This window comes from Mytilus galloprovincialis, chromosome 14 (assembly GCF_965363235.1).
Source record: "Mytilus galloprovincialis chromosome 14, xbMytGall1.hap1.1, whole genome shotgun sequence".
Lineage (NCBI taxonomy): Eukaryota > Metazoa > Mollusca > Bivalvia > Mytilida > Mytilidae > Mytilus > Mytilus galloprovincialis.
The window spans coordinates 17,970,855-17,992,216 of NC_134851.1; the positions used below are offsets into that span (position 1 = coordinate 17,970,855).

The following is a 21,362-nucleotide window of genomic DNA, read 5'->3' on the forward strand; positions in this document are numbered from 1 at the left end:
CAGCGGCTTTGAACGTTTTAATAGGCATCAAAAGAGGGGCGAAAGATACCAGATGGACAGTCAAACTCACAAATCGAAAATAAACTGACAACGCCTGGCTAAAAATGAAAGAAGACAAACAAACAAACAAAAGAACACAACACAACATAGAAAACTAAATAATAGGCAACACGAACCCCATCGTGTTGCTTATATTATAACAAATCTAGTAAATAGTCTAAGTCAGTAGATCACATTCATGAAAGGGAAGAGGATTCAACTTCACCATTTGGAACTCCTGGTTTAATAGCTTCCTTGTGAGCAGCAACCCTCTATCAAGAAAACACCATAACCTGAAGTAGTGGTGTATAATTAGAATATCAAAATACAGACTATAAAAGATCAATTGGAATGGCTTAACTCAATCAAAAACACATGTTAATAAAAACAAGTAAACATACACTGAATGGATACATTTCATCTATGATCAAATATAAAGGGCGGGGGAGATGTCAAATATATCAGAAAGACCACTATAACTTTGGACAAAATAGCGTCAAAAAAAAACCAACGTACACAGGTATTTATGATAATTTTGTTGTTATTTTTTTATTTTACAAAAACAATAGTACGAGAGGAAAATTGAAAATTATTGTGATACTAAATATTTATCGAAGCTGGTAGATATTAAAATAGTATGACGAGATATTACACAACATAGATTAACAATGAATAACAAATATAAAATAGAAATTGTGTAAAAAGATCAAATTAATAAGAAAGTGCGATTTGAGAGAACTGCAGTTACTAGTTGAAAGCCAAAAACAATTACTAATAACAAATCATGTATCAAAGACTAAAATCAACAAAAACTTATCCTAGGGATTTAGTTTTTAACAAAGAAGACATGACTTGTGGAAGACCAAAATGAAAGTGTCGACAGGTAGTAGAAAAGTAAGGATCTAACCTTATAATAAATGTGTATAATATTAAATAAATTAATCTCAATATACACGTGAATGTGTATTAAAACATTGCAAAAAGAAAACATACGAAAAAATACAAATTTAGATATATTTTACTTTGCTGATGACAACATCGATAATTGTGCCAATACAAACAATATTCAAGGATCGTATTACAACATTAATAAGATAATAAATAAGCATGCTTTTATGACTCCCAATAGCACACAATTTGATTTTCTACGACAATGCAATAAAACAGGCCTATTTCTATAGATTGTTTGCAACATCAATATAAAGAGCATGCGTCGGATTTAAAAAAAAACCTTTTATCTTAAAAGAGAGACGAAAGATACCAGAGGGGCAGTCAAACTCATAATGTGTTTTCCAGCGTTATATATATATATATGACTTGAATACTTATTTTGGCTTAATTTTACACTTTTGTCCTATTTGAAAGGTTTTTTTCATATCTGTCTTTCCACCCACTTGCAACATTCATTATCTTTCAAAAATATATTGACTAAAAGTTCGGGTCCATACCGAACAAACTTCTTAAGATGAGGACGAGCTTATGGTCTCAAACAAAGCCATAGAGTGCATACAAATAGTCAATGTATATCATGCCTTTTGACTTGAATGGATGTTGAAATTTCACAAAGACTATCAATTATATGCAAGGTGCTTCATAATAAACAAACAAAATATCGCAAAAGATATTACAAAGTCCGACTCCGGAAATACACGAGGTGTAGCATGTGAATTTTGTCTTTTCTGGATCAATTTACGAGACGTAAATATTGGTAGCCTACTGACACCTTCATTTATCAAAAATGAAGACAAATAAATCAAATTACAGACTTAAAATTTAATTAAAAAAGGAAATGATGAATGTGTCAAAGCGACAATAACCCGACCATAGAGCAGACAACAGCTGAAGGACATCAATGGGTCTTCAATGTAGCGAGAAACTCCCGCACCCGGAGGCGTCCTTCAGCTGGCCCCTTAAAAAATATGTATACTAGTTCAGTGATAATGGACGTCATACTAAACTCCGAATTATACACAAGAAACTAAAATTAAAAATCATACAAGACTTTCAAAGACCAGAGGCTCCTGACTTTGGACAGGCGCAAAATTGCGGCGGGATTAAACATGTTCATGAGATCTCAACCCTCCCCTTATACCTCTAGTCAATGTAGAAAAGTAAAAGCATAACAATACGCACATTATAATTCAGTTCAAGAGAAGTCAGAGTCCGATGTCAGAAGATGTAATAAAAGAAAATGAATAAAATGACAATAATACATAAATAACAACACACTACTAGCAGTTACTAGTAACTGACTTGCCAGCTCCAGACCTCAATTAAACTGATTGAAAGATTATGTCTTCATCATATGAATATCAGGCATAATCCCTCCCGTTAGGGGTTTAGAATCATACTATCATAAAATATATGAAAAGAAAATAACCCGTCTCATGCCAACAACTGTTTTTAAATAAATATGTTTAGTTCTGATGCAAAGACGCTATAAGTGAATCCATATTAAAGCCAAAATATGCAATCTTTAATGACCTGACAACAGTATCGTAACTATCCCTTCTTAATAAGTCTGTTTAAAGGTTTTGTAAGCTTTTGAGGTGAATACTGACATTTTTGTGCTTTTTTAGAAAATTACCATAAAAGATTGGATGTGAAATACCCGAACGTATAAGATGTCTGCATGCTGAGTTATATTTACGAATTATTTCCTTATACCGATGATAAAATTTAGTAATGACTAGTTATGTCTGTTAGTATGGATCATTGATTATTTTCCCAAATTAATTATAAAATAGAAAATGGAAACGGGGTCAACAAGTTAACCAAAGAGCAGAAAAAATCCCAGGCTGTCAATGGTCTTCAATGCAACGAGAAATCCCGAAACCAGAAACGGGCTTGTGCTTGCTACTCAACAATCATGTATTATACTACAAATGTAGTTAAGCAAAATGAACACTACTGTACGCTTTGAAACATAGAAATGAACCAAAATTTTTAAAAGTACAAGACTAACAAATAATAATAAGTAAGACTATTCCAAAATTTATTGTTGTCCCTCCTTGGGATTAAGTTTTTTTTTAAAGCTGAAACTTTATAGGCAAATTTTAAATTGCTATAATTGTAATGCACCACTTATACGTTGTATCGCTTAATGTGTAAGAGGAGTTCTACGCAAAATATTTAGTATCTTGTACTCTCTTGTTGCTAAGCCCCAAGGGAATTTCAAACACAATATAATGCCACTGACTTTTGAAATTATCTAGTATCGGATCGTGAAGTCCTTGAATGTGTACGTTAACTTCATAATCTATGAAACAATCTGCTGTAGTCCCAAAAATAGAAAAAAAATGGTCTGTCAAAAAGATTCAACAAATTGTGCACTGAAAAAAGAAAAAAAGGAGTACTTCTCATTCAAATATATCTACACTTATAAAACTTCATCTTTATATGTCAGACCTATTACGTCCACAGATCAAGTTCGAAATTGGTCAATTTTAACGTTCTGAGTTATGCCCTTTATAAACTTTAAAATAATTAAATTTCTCGTTTCCGTTCTTTTAACTTTAGTTTGCTTCGACAAGAAGTTAAGAAACTCATACACAATGCTTTTTACCATTAAACAAAGATCAAGTTTGAAATTAGGAAGTGTCACTTTTACCGTTCCTGGGTTATGCGCAAAAATTGCTAAATCTTGTGTTCTGTTCTCTAATTTTAGTTTGCTTCAACCAAATATTATGAAACTTATTCACAATCTTTATTATCATACAAGAGTGCACACGCTGAAATGTGTCGCCTTCTTTACTAATCATTGATACTATGTTGATAGTCCTAAATATAAACCTTTATTTCAACTGTCACATAAACTCAACATTAACCAAGGAAACTAAAAATTGATCAATGAACCATAAAAATGAGGTCAAGGTCAGATGAACAATGCTAGACTGACATGTACAGCTGACAATTCTTCCATACAACAAATATAGTTGAACTATTGCTTATAAATTAAGAAAAAACAGACCAAAACACAAATACTTAACACTTAGCAATGAACCTTGAAAATGAGGTCATGGTTAAATAAAACCTGTGCGACTGACATATAAATCATAAAATATTTCCATACACCAAATATAGTTGACCTATTGCATATAGTAATAGACAAATAGACCAAAACTCAAAAACTTAACTTTGACCTCTGAACCGTCAAAAGGACACCTGTCAGCTAGACATGTACACCTTACAATAATTATATACACCAAATACAGTAGACCTATTGCATATAGTAAAATAACAACAGACCAAAAACACAAAAATTAACTATAACCAGAGAACCATATCATGAAAATGAGGTCATGGTCTGATGATACCTGCCACCTGGCCATGTACATCTTACACTCCTTCTATACACCGAATATACTAGATTTACTGCTTATAGTATCTGAAATATGGACTTGACCACCAAAATTTAACCTTGTTCACTGATCCATGAAATGAGGTCGAAGTCAAGTGAAAATTGTCTGACGGGCTTAAGGACCTTGCAAGGTACGCACATACCAAATATAGTTATCATATTACTTATAAGATGAGAGAATTTAACATTATGAAAAATCTTCACATTTTTTTCAATTAATCACTGAACCATGAAAATGAGGTCAAGGACATTGGACATGTGACTGCCGGAAACTTCCAAACATGAGGCATCTATATACATAGTATGAAGCATCCAGGTCTTCCACCTTTTAAAATATAAAGCTTTTTAGAAGTTAGCTAACGCCGCTGCTGTCGCGGCCGGGTCACTACTCCTATGTCGCTGCAACGAAAGTTGCAGGATCGACAAAAACACAGATCAACTTCGAAATTGTGGGCTCTAACTTTTATTGTATTAAGTTATGCCCCTTAATACACATAATTGCTAAATCTGTTGTTTCCGTTCTCTCACTTCAGTTTGCTTCAACCAAATTAATACATGTATTATGAAACTTGTGCACAATGCTTGTTACCATGAAAAAATATCAAGTTCGAAATTGGGGAGTGTTCATTTACCGTTCCGGAGTTATGCCCCTTTATAAACATTAATCATGATAGCGTATTGTCTAACCAATGATAAATTGGGTTAGGAAAACAAGGATTTGTGTTATTGGGAGAAAACTCTAGCGTAAAAGGTTATCACATGTATTGCAAAAAAAAGATGGTTTATTTTACCGTCTTATCATAATGAAAGGATACATTGTTTTAACTGTTGTGTCAAATAATGATATAAAGATAAGAAGATGTGATATGAGAAATTCCTCCTTCCAAGACCTAAAGTAGTAAGTATGAGCAATTATAGGCTACACCTGACGGTTTTCAAAGTGGTGCATGGACTCACACCGCAAAGTTATCTAAAATAACACTAAATGACTAGAGTAAAACAATTGAGACGGGACAAACGAGAAATACATGTACTCCTTACAATCATTCAATACACTAAACATAGTTGACCTATTGTTTATAGTTTCTTAGAAACAGACTTAACCAAGAAAACTAAACATTGACCAATGAACCATGAAAATGAGGCCTAGGTCAGAAGAACAAGACAGACATGCACAGCTTAAAATTCTTCCATACTCCACATATCGTTGACCTATTGTATATAGTATTAGAAAAGAGACCAAAACCCAAAAACTTAACTTTGACCATTGAACCACGAAAATGGGATCATAGTCAGTTGACACCTGCCAGTTGGACATGTACACCTTACAATCATTAGATACACCAAATATAATAGACCTACTGCTTATAGTATCTGAGATATGGACTTGACCACCAAAACTTAACCTTGTTCACTGATCCTTGAAATGAGATCGAGTTCAAGGGAAAATTGTATGACGGGCATGAGGACCTTGCAAGGTACACATACCAAATATAGTTATCCTATTGCTAATAACAAGAGAAAAATTAACATTACAAAAAATATGAACTTTTTTTTTTGCACCTGTCCTAAGTCAGGAATCTGATGTACAGTAGTTGTCGTTTGTTTATGTAATTTATACGTGTTTCTCGTTTCTCGTTCTTTTATATAGATAAGACCGTTGGTTTTCCCGTTTGAATGGTTTTACACTAGTAATTTTGGGGGTCCTTTATAGCTTGTTGTTCGGTTTGAGCCAAGGCTCCTTGTTGAAGGCCGTACATTGACCTTTAATGGTTTACTTTTATAAATTGTTACTTGAATGGAGAGTTGTCTCATTGGCACTAACACCACATCTTCCTATATCTAAGTAAGCACTGAACAATGAAAATGAGGTAGAGGACAATGGACATGTGACAGACGAAATCTTCGTTACATAAGGCATTTATATACTCGGATTGAGAGTTGTCTAATTGACACTCATTTCACATCTTCCTATATCTAAATATAAGCAGCAAAATGAATTATTTAACTGGATCCAAATCTATTTCTAAGGTGGGACAGGATATTACGGCACAAACAAGAATGATAATCAAGTAGATTTTGTCTTATTTGGTATGAATAAAAACTTACTGAGGTATTCTAGGTGAAATACTACCTCTACCAATAAACACCATAGATGTTTCATACATTGGTAGTAGTTTGACTATTCAAACTGGTAAAAAATAATGCTAACACAATCCAGAAAGAACTTTTAAAAGAAAAACATTCCTTATCTCCCTACTTTATGTGAAACACCCCTCTCAACATGTCATAATTGTCCTGGTTTACAATAAACAAAAAATATTATTCTCCACACACATGGTAATGAAAATACTGAAATATAATTTACAATTCAGTTGAAATAGGAATTATCATAAACAAGTTCTAAGGTTCACGTATTGACTTTTCTTATCAAAAATAATCAAAAAGGAAATTTCATAGAATATAATACCACAGTGGCATATCCTAAAAATTCATCTGGCAAAATAGTAGAAAACAGTTCAATATTTGACCAGAGGGGCGACGAAAGACGATCAATCTTGAGATTTCCAGGTACCAAGTTGATAATTTTGAAGTACAGCACAAAATCTGATCGTTTGTCAGTGCGTGTTCGCATAGAAAAATGAAGTTTTTTACATCAGTAAACCATTCGATAAGTGTTAACCTCATCAAGTCGAAAGAAGTTGTTCAAATAAAAGGAAAATACAACTTTTTCAATTTATTTCATCCACATAACATGCAATGGGTGGTCTTGTATAAATAGTTCAAATCATATCTGATATGGATACCTTTCAACTTTTCAAAATAAACTAAAATGACATTCAACTCTCATAATAAGGTTATATGAATTCCAACGATTTGTAATGATCATTATGAAAAATGATTTGCTCAGTATTGCGTAGCAGCACGTCATTGTGCAACCTCATGGTTTTTAGTGCAATTGCAAGAAATCTTAAATTGAGAAGGAATACAAATTTCAATGGGGATAAATCATTTTGATACACTTCAATTATTGGAGTTCTTACAGTTTAGGAATTAGGGACAAACAACTATACTACTGTCTCGCGTTAAGTTGAAGGTTGGCGCGCCCGTCAAAAAGTTTAAACCCGCTGCATGTATTTATGCCCCTGTCCTAATTAGTCACGGATTCATGCATGGTCACCTTTGAACTTATTTCAAACAAAATCGTTGACGATATCTAAGCCTGTATTTTAAACGTTTATTTTTTTTAAAAGATGCAAAAAGCCTATCTTTTTAAAATTTGTTTGTCTCAATTCTCATTTTGGGACATTTATACTTGAAATGATATCTGTTATGTTTATTTGCGTCATTATACCTGTTTATTCGTTGGTTGCTTACTTTATGTTACCAGAGACATATAATATGTTGTATATGTCTATGATGTTACATGGTACAGGTCTTATGAGTTAAACCTATCTTAAAAGAGTATGTTTAAGGTGGTACCCAACACCTTGACTAAAATTAGTTTGGCTCGTTTAATTTTCATAAAATTTTGACAAAATATTTACTATGACCCTTTGAAAAAAATATAAAAATTTCAAAAAAATTGAACCAAAAACTTTCTCGGAAAAAATTGATTGGATATATAGCAGTTTGAAAACCACTTATTTTGATCATTGAGAAGCTTACTATTTCCTTTACAATACAATATGATTAAAACGTTTAGCTGATTTTACAGAGTTATCTCCCCGTAGTGTTAGGTACCACCTTAAATTTGTTCATTTTTTGTGATGCAACACTGTCACAGGTTACAGTTAGGGTTTGGATCCAGCAAATAAGTTCAGCCTCGCTTCATATCTACTAAATGTGCCAGTCCAAAAGTCAGGAGCCTGTAATTTTAGTGGCTGTCGATTATTATTGTGTGTTTTATTTATTTTCGTTTATTTTGTTTTAAATAAGTCGGTAGGCACTTAAAGTTAACCATCGAGAGACGTTAACCACCGAGAGTCGGTTTTTAGACCCGCCCAGTGCACCTAAGCACGCCTACTTTTGGAGCTCTTTAGTATGAAGATAAGAAAAATATACGAAATTACGGAACTGTGTACCCTGTTTTATCCTTATTGTTGGTGTTTCTTGCGCATGCGCACAAAGCACGGGGATAGTTACGGTTACTGACTCAGGAACCTTGTATATTATATACCTCGGTTCACAGACGTTTAATAAACTGGATCACTGTTGAGTTCACTTATCGATACACTACGATGGAATTACGGACCAGTTTAACATAAACATGGTAAATAGATAGACAGCTGATAATCATAATTGATTAAGAAATAACCTGGAAGAAGAAATGAGTTAACTATTGATTATAACAGAGACGAGAATGCCATCGTGTTTGTTCTGCTAAAAAAAGCAGGAACATTGGAGTTTATGGTTAGATTTTAAATATTTATTGTCTCCAAACTGGGTAAATTTGATATAGTAACAACCCCCCCCCCCCTTTTTTTTTTAAATAACTCGAGAACCACACATCGCGCTCGCTTAACAAAGTAACAATAAGAAATAATTATTGTTAGTTTCAAGAATAATTAATCGTCAAAACTTATCCCCTCCCCGACATCAAAGGAAGTTAAATGTATTATCCCAAAATTAGACCAAATTATTATGATATAAGGACGTCTTGACAGGCTATTATTTTATTTTGTTTTGTTGGGTTTTTTTTTGCTTTGACGTCTTCCTCCTGTATGAAAAAAACATAATAGACCCCCCCCCCCCTTTTCCCCCATAATATAGCTTTTTAAGAAGTCATAATTATTTGGACTACCCCTGAATATATTTCAGACAGACTCTTCTCTAAAAAAATGTAAACATCATTTGAGAGAAATCTTTGGAATAGTTTTTTAAATGATTTAATTATTATGTCATGTATATAATTAACATTAACATAGTTATAAACTGAGACTACTAGTATAACACATAGTGTTATAGTAGTCTCAGCTATAAACTTTCCATTGTATTGACCAATATGACTAACTCATATGCTCTTTCCCATAAATGTCACAATATCAATATATTACAGTAAAACTGATAGTTTGATGACATTGTTTAAGACTATTGACCTCAGGTCAGCCTAAACTGATTTTAAAACTGTAATTTATTCATTAAAACAGTTCAAGACATGCACCTTCTGAAATGTGATTGCATCAAAATTAAACCTAAGGCATAACATACTTAGTGTGCAGGAAGTGCCACCAAATAAATACTGAGTTGTAAAATTAGATGATGATATTTGTGAAGTCAAAGATATTATAGCTAGTTATAACTGGTTTTAGATATAAACCTGAGTAAAAGGTTGATTTATATGTGCTCTTTCATGTTTAGATTATAATTTAAATTTAATCTTTTGAAGTTTTTTTTATAATATTAAGACATTAAAATCACAATTATTTATTTATACACAAAAACATAATTTTTGTCCTTTTTTAGTTGAATGACTGTACACAAACATTATACACACATAATTTTGATAATTCTGTAACGTATTTTTTCTATAGCCCCAGAATGTGACAAAAGACTTATTAATCCAGATTTACAAAAAATAGAAATAGTTCAGCTACCATAAGACTGCTATGACAAAAATTCTGCAGTTTCCAGAATTTGAGGTAGAGTATAGTTAGGAATAGTTTGATTATGCAGATGCTTAGTTTGCCATAAACAATTATGCCCTTGATACAAAAGCAGAGGAAACAAAAAAGTATGAAAATAGTTGAAAAAAGTAATCATTATTACCTAGTCATATACTGTAAATAGAAAAAGAGAAAAGCACTGGTTATGATTTGGTATTTTTAATAGCATTATCATTTGTCCATAACTTGGAATATATACTGGATTGAGCTTGATATTTATTTAATATCATTGACACATGGTTGCAAGAAATGAAAGATGGTAATTTAAACCTAGCAATTTTATTAAGATTTGAAAAAAAGCTTTTGATTTGGTAGAATATGACTTTCTTTGTTTAAAGCTCGACATGTATGGATTTAGTGAGACTACTGTTAGTTTTTTTAAGTCGTACCTGAATAACAAAAGGTATACATTTATAATGTTAACTCTGAACAACAACATGTAAAATTTGGTGTTCCCCAATGTTCTATACCTTGTCCTCTATTGTTTGTGCTATTTATAAATGACCTTCCCTTATGCATTAAAAATTGTGAAACAGACCTATATCGTTGTATATGCTGATGACACCACTATTCATAAATCAGGGGGAAACATCTAGAAAATATAAATGATGATGTTCAAGAAGATTTATACAGGGTTGAAGAGTGGTGTAAAATGAATAACATGTTCATAGATGCAAATGAAACAAAATGTTTGATTACTGGAAGAAAGCAGAAACTATTCAGACTTTTCAACCAAACTTGATAATAAATTAAAGTATTACAAAATTCTTCATGTGAAAAAATATTAGTTTCAAAATTGACAGCCCACTAAGTAACTGGAGAAATCAAATTGACCAAGGTTGTGCTAATATATCATCCAGAATATACCATCTTTCTTAAATACATTTTTTTTTTATATCTGCAAGAAAACATAATACAATGGGTGTTCTGCCCCTAATTGACTACTGTTGTATTATTTGGGATGAATGTAAAAATTGAGGGATAACAAGAATTTTAAAAATCCAAAAAAAGGGCAGCATGATAAATTCTAGATGCAGATCCGTTATCCCTCTTGGTATATAGGAGCACTATATTCTATGTTAACCTCCGACAGTAGGTATAAACAAATACTGTTGATAGACGGTATATAGGAGCACTATATTCCATGTTAACCACCGACGGTAGGTATAGACACATACTGTTGATAGACGGTATATAGGAGCACTATATTGTATGTTAACCACCGACGGTAGGTATAGACAAATACTGTTGATAGACGGTATATGGGAGCACTATATTGTATGTTAACTACCGACAGTAGGTATAGACACATACTGTTGATAGACGGTATATAGGAGCACTATATTGTATGTTAACCACCGACGGTAGGTATAGACAAATACTGTTGATAGACGGTATATGGGAGCACTATATTGTATGTTAACCACCGACGGTAGGTATAGACATATACTGTTGATAAATGGTATATAGGAGCACTATATTGTATGTTAACTACCGACAGTAGGTATAGACAAATACTGTTGATAGACATCAACAGTATATGGGAGCACTATATTGTATGTTAACCACTGACGGTAGGTATAGACAAATACTGTTGATAGACGGTATATAGGAGCACTATATTGTATGTTAACCACCAACGGTAGGTATAGACAAATACTGTTGATAGACGGGATATAGGAGCACTATATTGTATGTTAACTACCGACGGTAGGTATAGACAAATACTGTTGATAGACGGTATATAGGAGCACTATATTGTATATTAACTACCGACGGTAGGTATAGACAAATACTGTTGATAGACGGTATATGGGAGCATTATATTGTATGTTAACCACCGACGGTAGGTATAGACATATACTGTTGATAGATGGTATATAGGAGCACTATATTGTATGTTAACTACCGACAGTAGGTATAGACAAATACTGTTGATAGACGGTATATGGGAGCACCATATTGTATGTTAACCACCGACGGTAGGTATAGACAAATACTGTTGATAGACGGTATATACATTGTAGGAGCACTATATTGTATGTTAACCACCGACGGTAGGTATAGACAAATACTGTTGATAGACGGTATATAGAAGCACTATATTGTATGTTAACTACCGACAGTAGGTATAATAGACAAATACTGTTGATAGACGGTATATGGGAGCACTATATTGTATGTTAACCACCGACGGTAGGTATAGACAAATACTGGTGATAGACGGTATATAGGAGCACTATATTGTATGTTAACCACTGACGGTAGGTATAGCCAAATACTTTTTATAGACAGTAAATAGGAGCACTATATCTTATGTTAACCACCGACGGTAGGTATAGACAAATACTGGTGATAGACGGTATATAGGAGCAACTACCGACAGTAGGTATAGACAGATACTGTTGGTAGACGGTATCAAAGAGCACTATATTGTATGTTAACCAGCGACGGTAGGTATAGACAAATACTGTTGATAAACGGTATATAGGAGCACTATATTGTATGTTAACTACCGACGATAGGTATAGACAAATACTGTTGATAGACGGTATATAGGTGCACTATATTGTATGTTAACCACCGACGGTAGGTATAGACAAATACTGTTGATAGATGGTATATAGGAGCACTATATTGTATGTTAACTACCGACGGTAGGTATAGACAAATACTGTTGATAGACAGTATATAGGAGCACTATATTGTATGTTAACTACCGACAGTAGGTATAGACACATACTGTTGATACACGGTATATAGGAGCACTATATTGTATGTTAACTACCGACGGTAGGTATAGACAAATACTGTTGATAGACGGTATATGGGAGCACTATATTGTATGTTAACCACCGACGGTAGGTATAGACATATACTGTTGATAGATGGTATATAGGAGCACTATATTGTATGTTAACTACCGACAGTAGGTATAGACAAATACTGTTGATAGACGGTTTATGGGAGCACTATATTGTATGTTAACCAGCGACGGTAGGTATAGACAAATACTGTTGATAAACGGTATATAGGAGCACTATATTGTATGTTAACCGCCGACGGTAGGTATAGACAAATACTGTTGATAGACGGTATATAGGAGCACTATATTGTATGTTAACTACCGACGGTAGGTATAGACAAATACTGTTGATAGACGGTATACAGGAGCACTATATTGTATGTTAACTACCGACAGTAGGTATAGACAAATACTGTTGATAGACGGTATATGGGAGCACTATATTGTATGTTAATCACCGACGGTAGGTATAGACAAATACTGTTGATAGACGGTATATAGGAGCACTATATTGTATGTTAACCACCGACAGTAGATATAGACAAATACTGTTGATAGACGGTATATAGAAGCACTATATTGTATGTTAACTACCGACAGTAGGTATAGACAAATACTTTGATAGACGGTTTATGGGAGCACTATATTGTATGTTAACCACCGACGGTAGGTATAGACATATACTGTTGATAGACGGTATATAGGAGCACTATATTGTATGTTAACCACTGACGGTAGGTATAGACAAATACTGTTGATAGACGGTATATAGGAGCACTATATTGTATGTTAACTACCGACAGTAGGTATAGACAAATACTGTTGATAGACGGTATTTAGAAGCACTATATTGTATGTTAACTACCGACAGTAGGTATAGACAAATACTGTTGATAGACGGTATATTGGAGCACTATATTGTATGTTAACCACCGACGGTAGGTACATGTATAGAGAAATACTGTTGATAGACGGTATATACATTGTAGGAGCACTATATTGTATGTTGACCACCGATGGTAGGTATAGACAAATACTGTTGATAGACGGTATATAGAAGCACTATATTGTATGTTAACTACCGACAGTAGGTATAGACAAATACTGTTGATAGACGGTATATGGGAGCACTATATTGTATGTTAACTACCGACAGTAGGTATAGACAAATACTGTTGATAGACGGTATATGGGAGCACTATATTGTATGTTAATCACCGACGGTAGGTATAGACAAATACTGTTGATAGACGGTATATAGGAGCACTATATTGTATGTTAACCACCGACGGTAGATATAGACAAATACTGTTGATAGACGGTATATAGAAGCACTATATTGTATGTTAACTACCAACAGTAGGTATAGACAAATACTTTGATAGACGGTTTATGGGAGCACTATATTGTATGTTAACCACCGACGGTAGGTATAGACATATACTGTTGATAGACGGTATATAGGAGCACTATATTGTATGTTAACCACTGACGGTAGGTATAGACAAATACTGTTGTTAGACGGTATATAGGAGCACTATATTGTATGTTAACTACCGACAGTAGGTATAGACAAATACTGTTGATAGACGGTATTTAGAAGCACTATATTGTATGTTAACTACCGACAGTAGGTATAGACAAATACTGTTGATAGACGGTATATTGGAGCACTATATTGTATGTTAACCACCGACGGTAGGTATAGAGAAATACTGTTGATAGACGGTATATACATTGTAGGAGCACTATATTGTATGTTGACCACCGATGGTAGGTATAGACAAATACTGTTGATAGACGGTATATAGAAGCACTATATTGTATGTTAACTACCGACAGTAGGTATAGGCAAATACTGTTGATAGACGGTGTATGGGAGCATTATATTGTATGTTAACCACCGACGGTAGGTATAGACATATACTGTTGATAGATGGTATATAGGAGCACTATATTGTATGTTAACTACCGACAGTAGGTATATACAAATACTGTTGATAGACGGTATATGGGAGCACTATATTGTATGTTAACCACCGACGGTAGGTATAGACAAATACTGGTGATAGACGGTATATAGGAGCACTATATTGTATGTTAACTACCGACAGTAGGTATATACAAATACTGTTGATAGACGGTATATGGGAGCACTATATTGTATGTTATCCACTGACGGTAGGTATAGACTAATACTGTTGATAGACGGTATGTAGGAGCACTATATCTTATGTTTACCACCGACGGTAGGTATAGACAAATACTGGTGATAGGCGGTATATAGGAGCAACTACCGACAGTAGGTATAGACAGATACTGTTGATAGACGGTATCAAAGAGCACTATATTGTATGTTAACCAGCGACGGTAGGTATAGACAAATACTGTTGATAAACGGTATATAAGAGCACTATATTGTATGTTAACTACCGACTGTAGGTATAGACAAATACTGTTGATAGACGGTATATAGGAGCACTATATTGTATGTTAACTACCGACGGTAGGTATAGACAAATACTGTTGATAGATGGTATATAGGAGCACTATATTGTATGTGAACTACAGACGGTAGGTATAGACAAATACTGTTGATAGACAGTATATAGGAGCACTATATTGTATGTTAACCACCGACAGTAGGTATAGACACATACTGTTGATACACGGTATATAGGAACACTATATTGTATGTTAACTACCGACGGTAGGTATAGACAAATACTGTTGATAGACGGTATATGGGAGCACTATATTGTATGTTAACCACCGACGGTAGGTATAGACATATACTGTTGATAGATGGTATATAGGAGTACTATATTGTATGTTAACTTCCGACAGTAGGTATAGACAAATACTGTTGATAGACGGTATATAGAAGCACTATATTGTATGTTAACTACCGACAGTAGGTATAGACAAATACTGTTGATAGACGGTTTATGGAAGCACTATATTGTATGTTAACCACCGACGGTAGGTATAGACAAATACTGTTGATAGACGGTATATGGGAGCATTATATTGTATGTTAAACACCGACGGTAGGTATAGACATATACTGTTGATAGATGGTATATAGGAGCACTATATTGTATGTTAACTACCGACAGTAGGTATAGACAAATACTGTTGAGATACGGTATATGGGAGCACTATATTGTATGTTAACCACCGACGGTAGGTAAAGACAAATACTGGTGATAGACGGTATATAGGAGCACTGTATTGCATGTTAACCACTGACGGTAGGTATAGACTAATACTGTTGATAGACGGTATGTAGGAGCACTATATCTTATGTTTACCACCGACGGTAGGTATAGACAAATACTGGTGATAGACGGTATATAGGAGCAACTACCGACAGTAGGTATAGACAGATACTGTTGATAGACGGTATCAAAGAGCACTATATTGTATGTTAACCAGCGACGGTAGGTATAGACAAATACTGTTGATAAACGGTATATAGGAGCACTATATTGTATGTTAACTACCGACAGTAGGTATAGACAAATACTGTTGATAGACGGTATATAGGAGCACTATATTGTATGTTAACCACCGACGGTAGGTATAGACAAATACTGTTGATAGATGGTATATAGGAGCACTATATTGTATGTTAACTACAGACGGTAGGTATAGACAAATACTGTTGATAGACAGTATATAGGAGCACTATATTGTATGTTAACCACCGACAGTAGGTATAGACACATACTGTTGATACACGGTAGATAGGAACACTATATTGTATGTTAACTACCGACGGTAGGTATAGACAAGTACTGTTGATAGACGGTATATGGGAGCACTATATTGTATGTTAACCACCGACGGTAGGTATAGACATATACTGTTGATAGATGGTATATAGGAGTACTATATTGTATGTTAACTTCCGACAGTAGGTATAGACAAATACTGTTGATAGACGGTTTATGAGAGCACTATATTGTATGTTAACCACCGACGGTAGGTATAGACAAATACTGTTGATGGATGGTGCAAAGGAGTACTATATCGTATGTTAACCACTGACGGTAGGTATTGACAAATACTGTTGATAGACGGTATATAGGAGGACTGTATTGTATGTTAACCACCGACGGTAGGTATAGGCAAATACTGTTGATAGACGGTATATGGGAGCATTATATTGTATGTTAACCACCGACGGTAGGTATAGACATATACTGTTGATAGATGGTATATAGGAGCACTATATTGTATGTTAACTACCGACAGTAGGTATATACAAATACTGTTGATAGACGGTATATGGGAGCACTATATTGTATGTTAACCACCGACGGTAGGTATAGACAAATACTGGTGATAGACGGTATATAGGAGCACTATATTGTATGTTAACTACCGACAGTAGGTATATACAAATACTGTTGATAGACGGTATATGGGAGCACTATATTGTATGTTATCCACTGACGGTAGGTATAGACTAATACTGTTGATAGACGGTATGTAGGAGCACTATATCTTATGTTTACCACCGACGGTAGGTATAGACAAATACTGGTGATAGGCGGTATATAGGAGCAACTACCGACAGTAGGTATAGACAGATACTGTTGATAGACGGTATCAAAGAGCACTATATTGTATGTTAACCAGCGACGGTAGGTATAGACAAATACTGTTGATAAACGGTATATAGGAGCACTATATTGTATGTTAACTACCGACTGTAGGTATAGACAAATACTGTTGATAGACGGTATATAGGAGCACTATATTGTATGTTAACCACCGACGGTAGGTATAGACAAATACTGTTGATAGATGGTATATAGGAGCACTATATTGTATGTTAACTACAGACGGTAGGTATAGACAAATACTGTTGATAGACAGTATATAGGAGCACTATATTGTATGTTAACCACCGACAGTAGGTATAGACACATACTGTTGATACACGGTATATAGGAAAACTATATTGTATGTTAACTACCGACGGTAGGTATAGACAAATACTGTTGATAGACGGTATATGGGAGCACTATATTGTATGTTAAACACCGACGGTAGGTATAGACATATACTGTTGATAGATGGTATATAGGAGCTCTATATTGTATGTTAACTTCCGACAGTAGGTATAGACAAATACTGTTGAGATACGGTATATGGGAGCACTATATTGTATGTTAACCACCGACGGTAGGTATAGACAAATACTGGTGATAGACGGTATATAGGAGCACTGTATTGCATGTTAACCACTGACGGTAGGTATAGACTAATACTGTTGATAGACGGTATGTAGGAGCACTATATCTTATGTTTACCACCGACGGTAGGTATAGACAAATACTGGTGATAGACGGTATATAGGAGCAACTACCGACAGTAGGTATAGACAGATACTGTTGATAGACGGTATCAAAGAGCACTATATTGTATGTTAACCAGCGACGGTAGGTATAGACAAATACTGTTGATAAACGGTATATAGGAGCACTATATTGTATGTTAACTACCGACAGTAGGTATAGACAAATACTGTTGATAGACGGTATATAGGAGCACTATATTGTATGTTAACCACCGACGGTAGGTATAGACAAATACTGTTGATAGATGGTATATAGGAGCACTATATTGTATGTTAACTACAGACGGTAGGTATAGACAAATACTGTTGATAGACAGTATATAGGAGCACTATATTGTATGTTAACCACCGACAGTAGGTATAGACACATACTGTTGATACACGATAGATAGGAACACTATATTGTATGTTAACTACCGACGGTAGGTATAGACAAATACTGTTGATAGACGGTATATGGGAGCACTATATTGTATGTTAACCCCCGACGGTAGGTATAGACATATACTGTTGATAGATGGTATATAGGAGTACTTTATTGTATGTTAACTTCCGACAGTAGGTATAGACAAATACTGTTGATAGACGGTTTATGAGAGCACTATATTGTATGTTAACCACCGACGGTAGGTATAGACAAATACTGTTGATGGATGGTGCAAAGGAGTACTATATCGTATGTTAACCACTGACGGTAGGTATAGACAAATACTGTTGATAGACGGTATATAGGAGCACTATATTGTATGTTAACCACCGACGGTAGGTATAGACAAATACTGTTGATAGATGGTATATAGGAGCACTATATTGTATGTTAACTACAGACGGTAGGTATAGACAAATACTGTTGATAGACAGTATATAGGAGCACTATATTGTATGTTAACCACCGACAGTAGGTATAGACACATACTGTTGATACACGGTATATAGGAACACTATATTGTATGTTAACTACCGACAGTAGGAATAGACAAATACTGTTGATAGACGGTATATGGGAGCACTATATTGTATGTTAACCACCGACGGTAGGTATAGACATATACTGTTGATAGATGGTATATAGGAGTACTATATTGTATGTTAACTTCCGACAGTAGGTATAGACAAATACTGTTGATAGACGGTATATAGAAGCACTATATTGTATGTTAACTACCGACACTAGGTATAGACAAATACTGTTGATAGACGGTTTATGGGAGCACTATATTGTATGTTAACCACCGACGGTAGGTATAGACAAATACTGTTGATAGACGGTATATGGGAGCATTATATTGTATGTTAAACACCGACGGTAGGTATAGACATATACTGTTGATAGATGGTATATAGGAGCACTATATTGTATGTTAACTACCGACAGTAGGTATAGACAAATACTGTTGAGATACGGTATATGGGAGCACTATATTGTATGTTAACCACCGACGGTAGGTATAGACAAATACTGGTGATAGACGGTATATAGGAGCACTGTATTGCATGTTAACCACTGACGGTAGGTATAGACTAATACTGTTGATAGACGGTATGTAGGAGCACTATATCTTATGTTTACCACCGACGGTAGGTATAGACAAATACTGGTGATAGACGGTATATAGGAGCAACTACCGACAGTAGGTATAGACAGATACTGTTGATAGACGGTATCAAAGAGCACTATATTGTATGTTAACCAGCGACGGTAGGTATAGACAAATACTGTTGATAAACGGTATATAGGAGCACTATATTGTATGTTAACTACCGACAGTAGGTATAGACAAATACTGTTGATAGACGGTATATAGGAGCACTATATTGTATGTTAACCACCGACGGTAGGTATAGACAAATACTGTTGATAGATGGTATATAGGAGCACTATATTGTATGTTAACTACAGACGGTAGGTATAGACAAATACTGTTGATAGACAGTATATAGGAGCACTATATTGTATGTTAACCACCGACAGTAGGTATAGACACATACTGTTGATACACGGTAGATAGGAACACTATATTGTATGTTAACTACTGACGGTAGGTATAGACAAATACTGTTGATAGACGGTATATGGGAGCACTATATTGTATGTTAACCACCGACGGTAGGTATAGACATATACTGTTGATAGATGGTATATAGGAGTACTTTATTGTATGTTAACTTCCGACAGTAGGTATAGACAAATACTGTTGATAGACGGTTTATGAGAGCACTATATTGTATGTTAACCACCGACGGTAGGTATAGACAAATACTGTTGATGGATGGTGCAAAGGAGTACTATATCGTATGTTAACCACTGACGGTAGGTATAGACAAATACTGTTGATAGACGGTATATAGGAGGACTGTATTGTATGTTAACCACCGACGGTAGGTATAGACAAATACTGTTGATATACGGTATATAGGAGTATTGTATTTTATGTCAAACATCGACGATAGGTATGGACAAAATCCGACAAATACTGTATACAGACAGTGTATAGAAGTACTGTATTGTATGGTAAATACTGACGGTTGGTATGGACAATTTCTGTATCATGCATCAATTGTAAATAAAAGTATCATGTGAGTGACACAGGCTCATTGAAGCCTCTAGTTTTGATATTATTAATGTGGAGATGTGGTCTAATTTATCATTTTCTCTATTACATGCATGATAACTGCAACAAATGAATTGAAATAAAAGTGATAATATTTCTGTTGTAGGTTATCAAGATTTAGTGTTTCCATACAAGTGACAAAGATTGAACAACAAAAACATCTCAAACTTTACAGGACAGAGTAGACTTTTTTCACTGTGCTTAGTTTTGTCTTTATGTCTAAATTATGATACCTTTAAAAAATCCAATAAAATATGGAATAACATTTATTTCTATCTTATAAAGTGGAGTGAAGAAATAAGGGGTCATTCAAAACATAAGAATATATTGCTATCATATATGCAGATCAGCAGCCCATACATTTGCTATAGCACATAAATATGGGACCAATAATTTCAAGTTGCCTTTTAAAAAAGACCTTATTTATGTTATGCGAGATACCACCAAAGACCACTAGGTGTTGATCAAATGATATTGTAAATAAGAGGGTTGTCCAAAATATTTCCAA

At 34.4% G+C, this 21,362-nt stretch overlaps 1 long non-coding RNA gene across 1 annotated transcript; it reads left to right on the top strand.

The window, feature by feature from the left end:
- Positions 1–8,608: 8,608 nt before the first annotated feature.
- On the top strand, positions 8,609–21,123 carry LOC143058997 (uncharacterized). Its single transcript, XR_012973326.1, has 3 exons — positions 8,609–8,812; positions 9,934–10,041; positions 20,961–21,123. It is a non-coding gene; the product is annotated as an uncharacterized LOC143058997 (long non-coding RNA).
- The last annotated feature ends 239 nt before the right edge of the window (positions 21,124–21,362 follow it).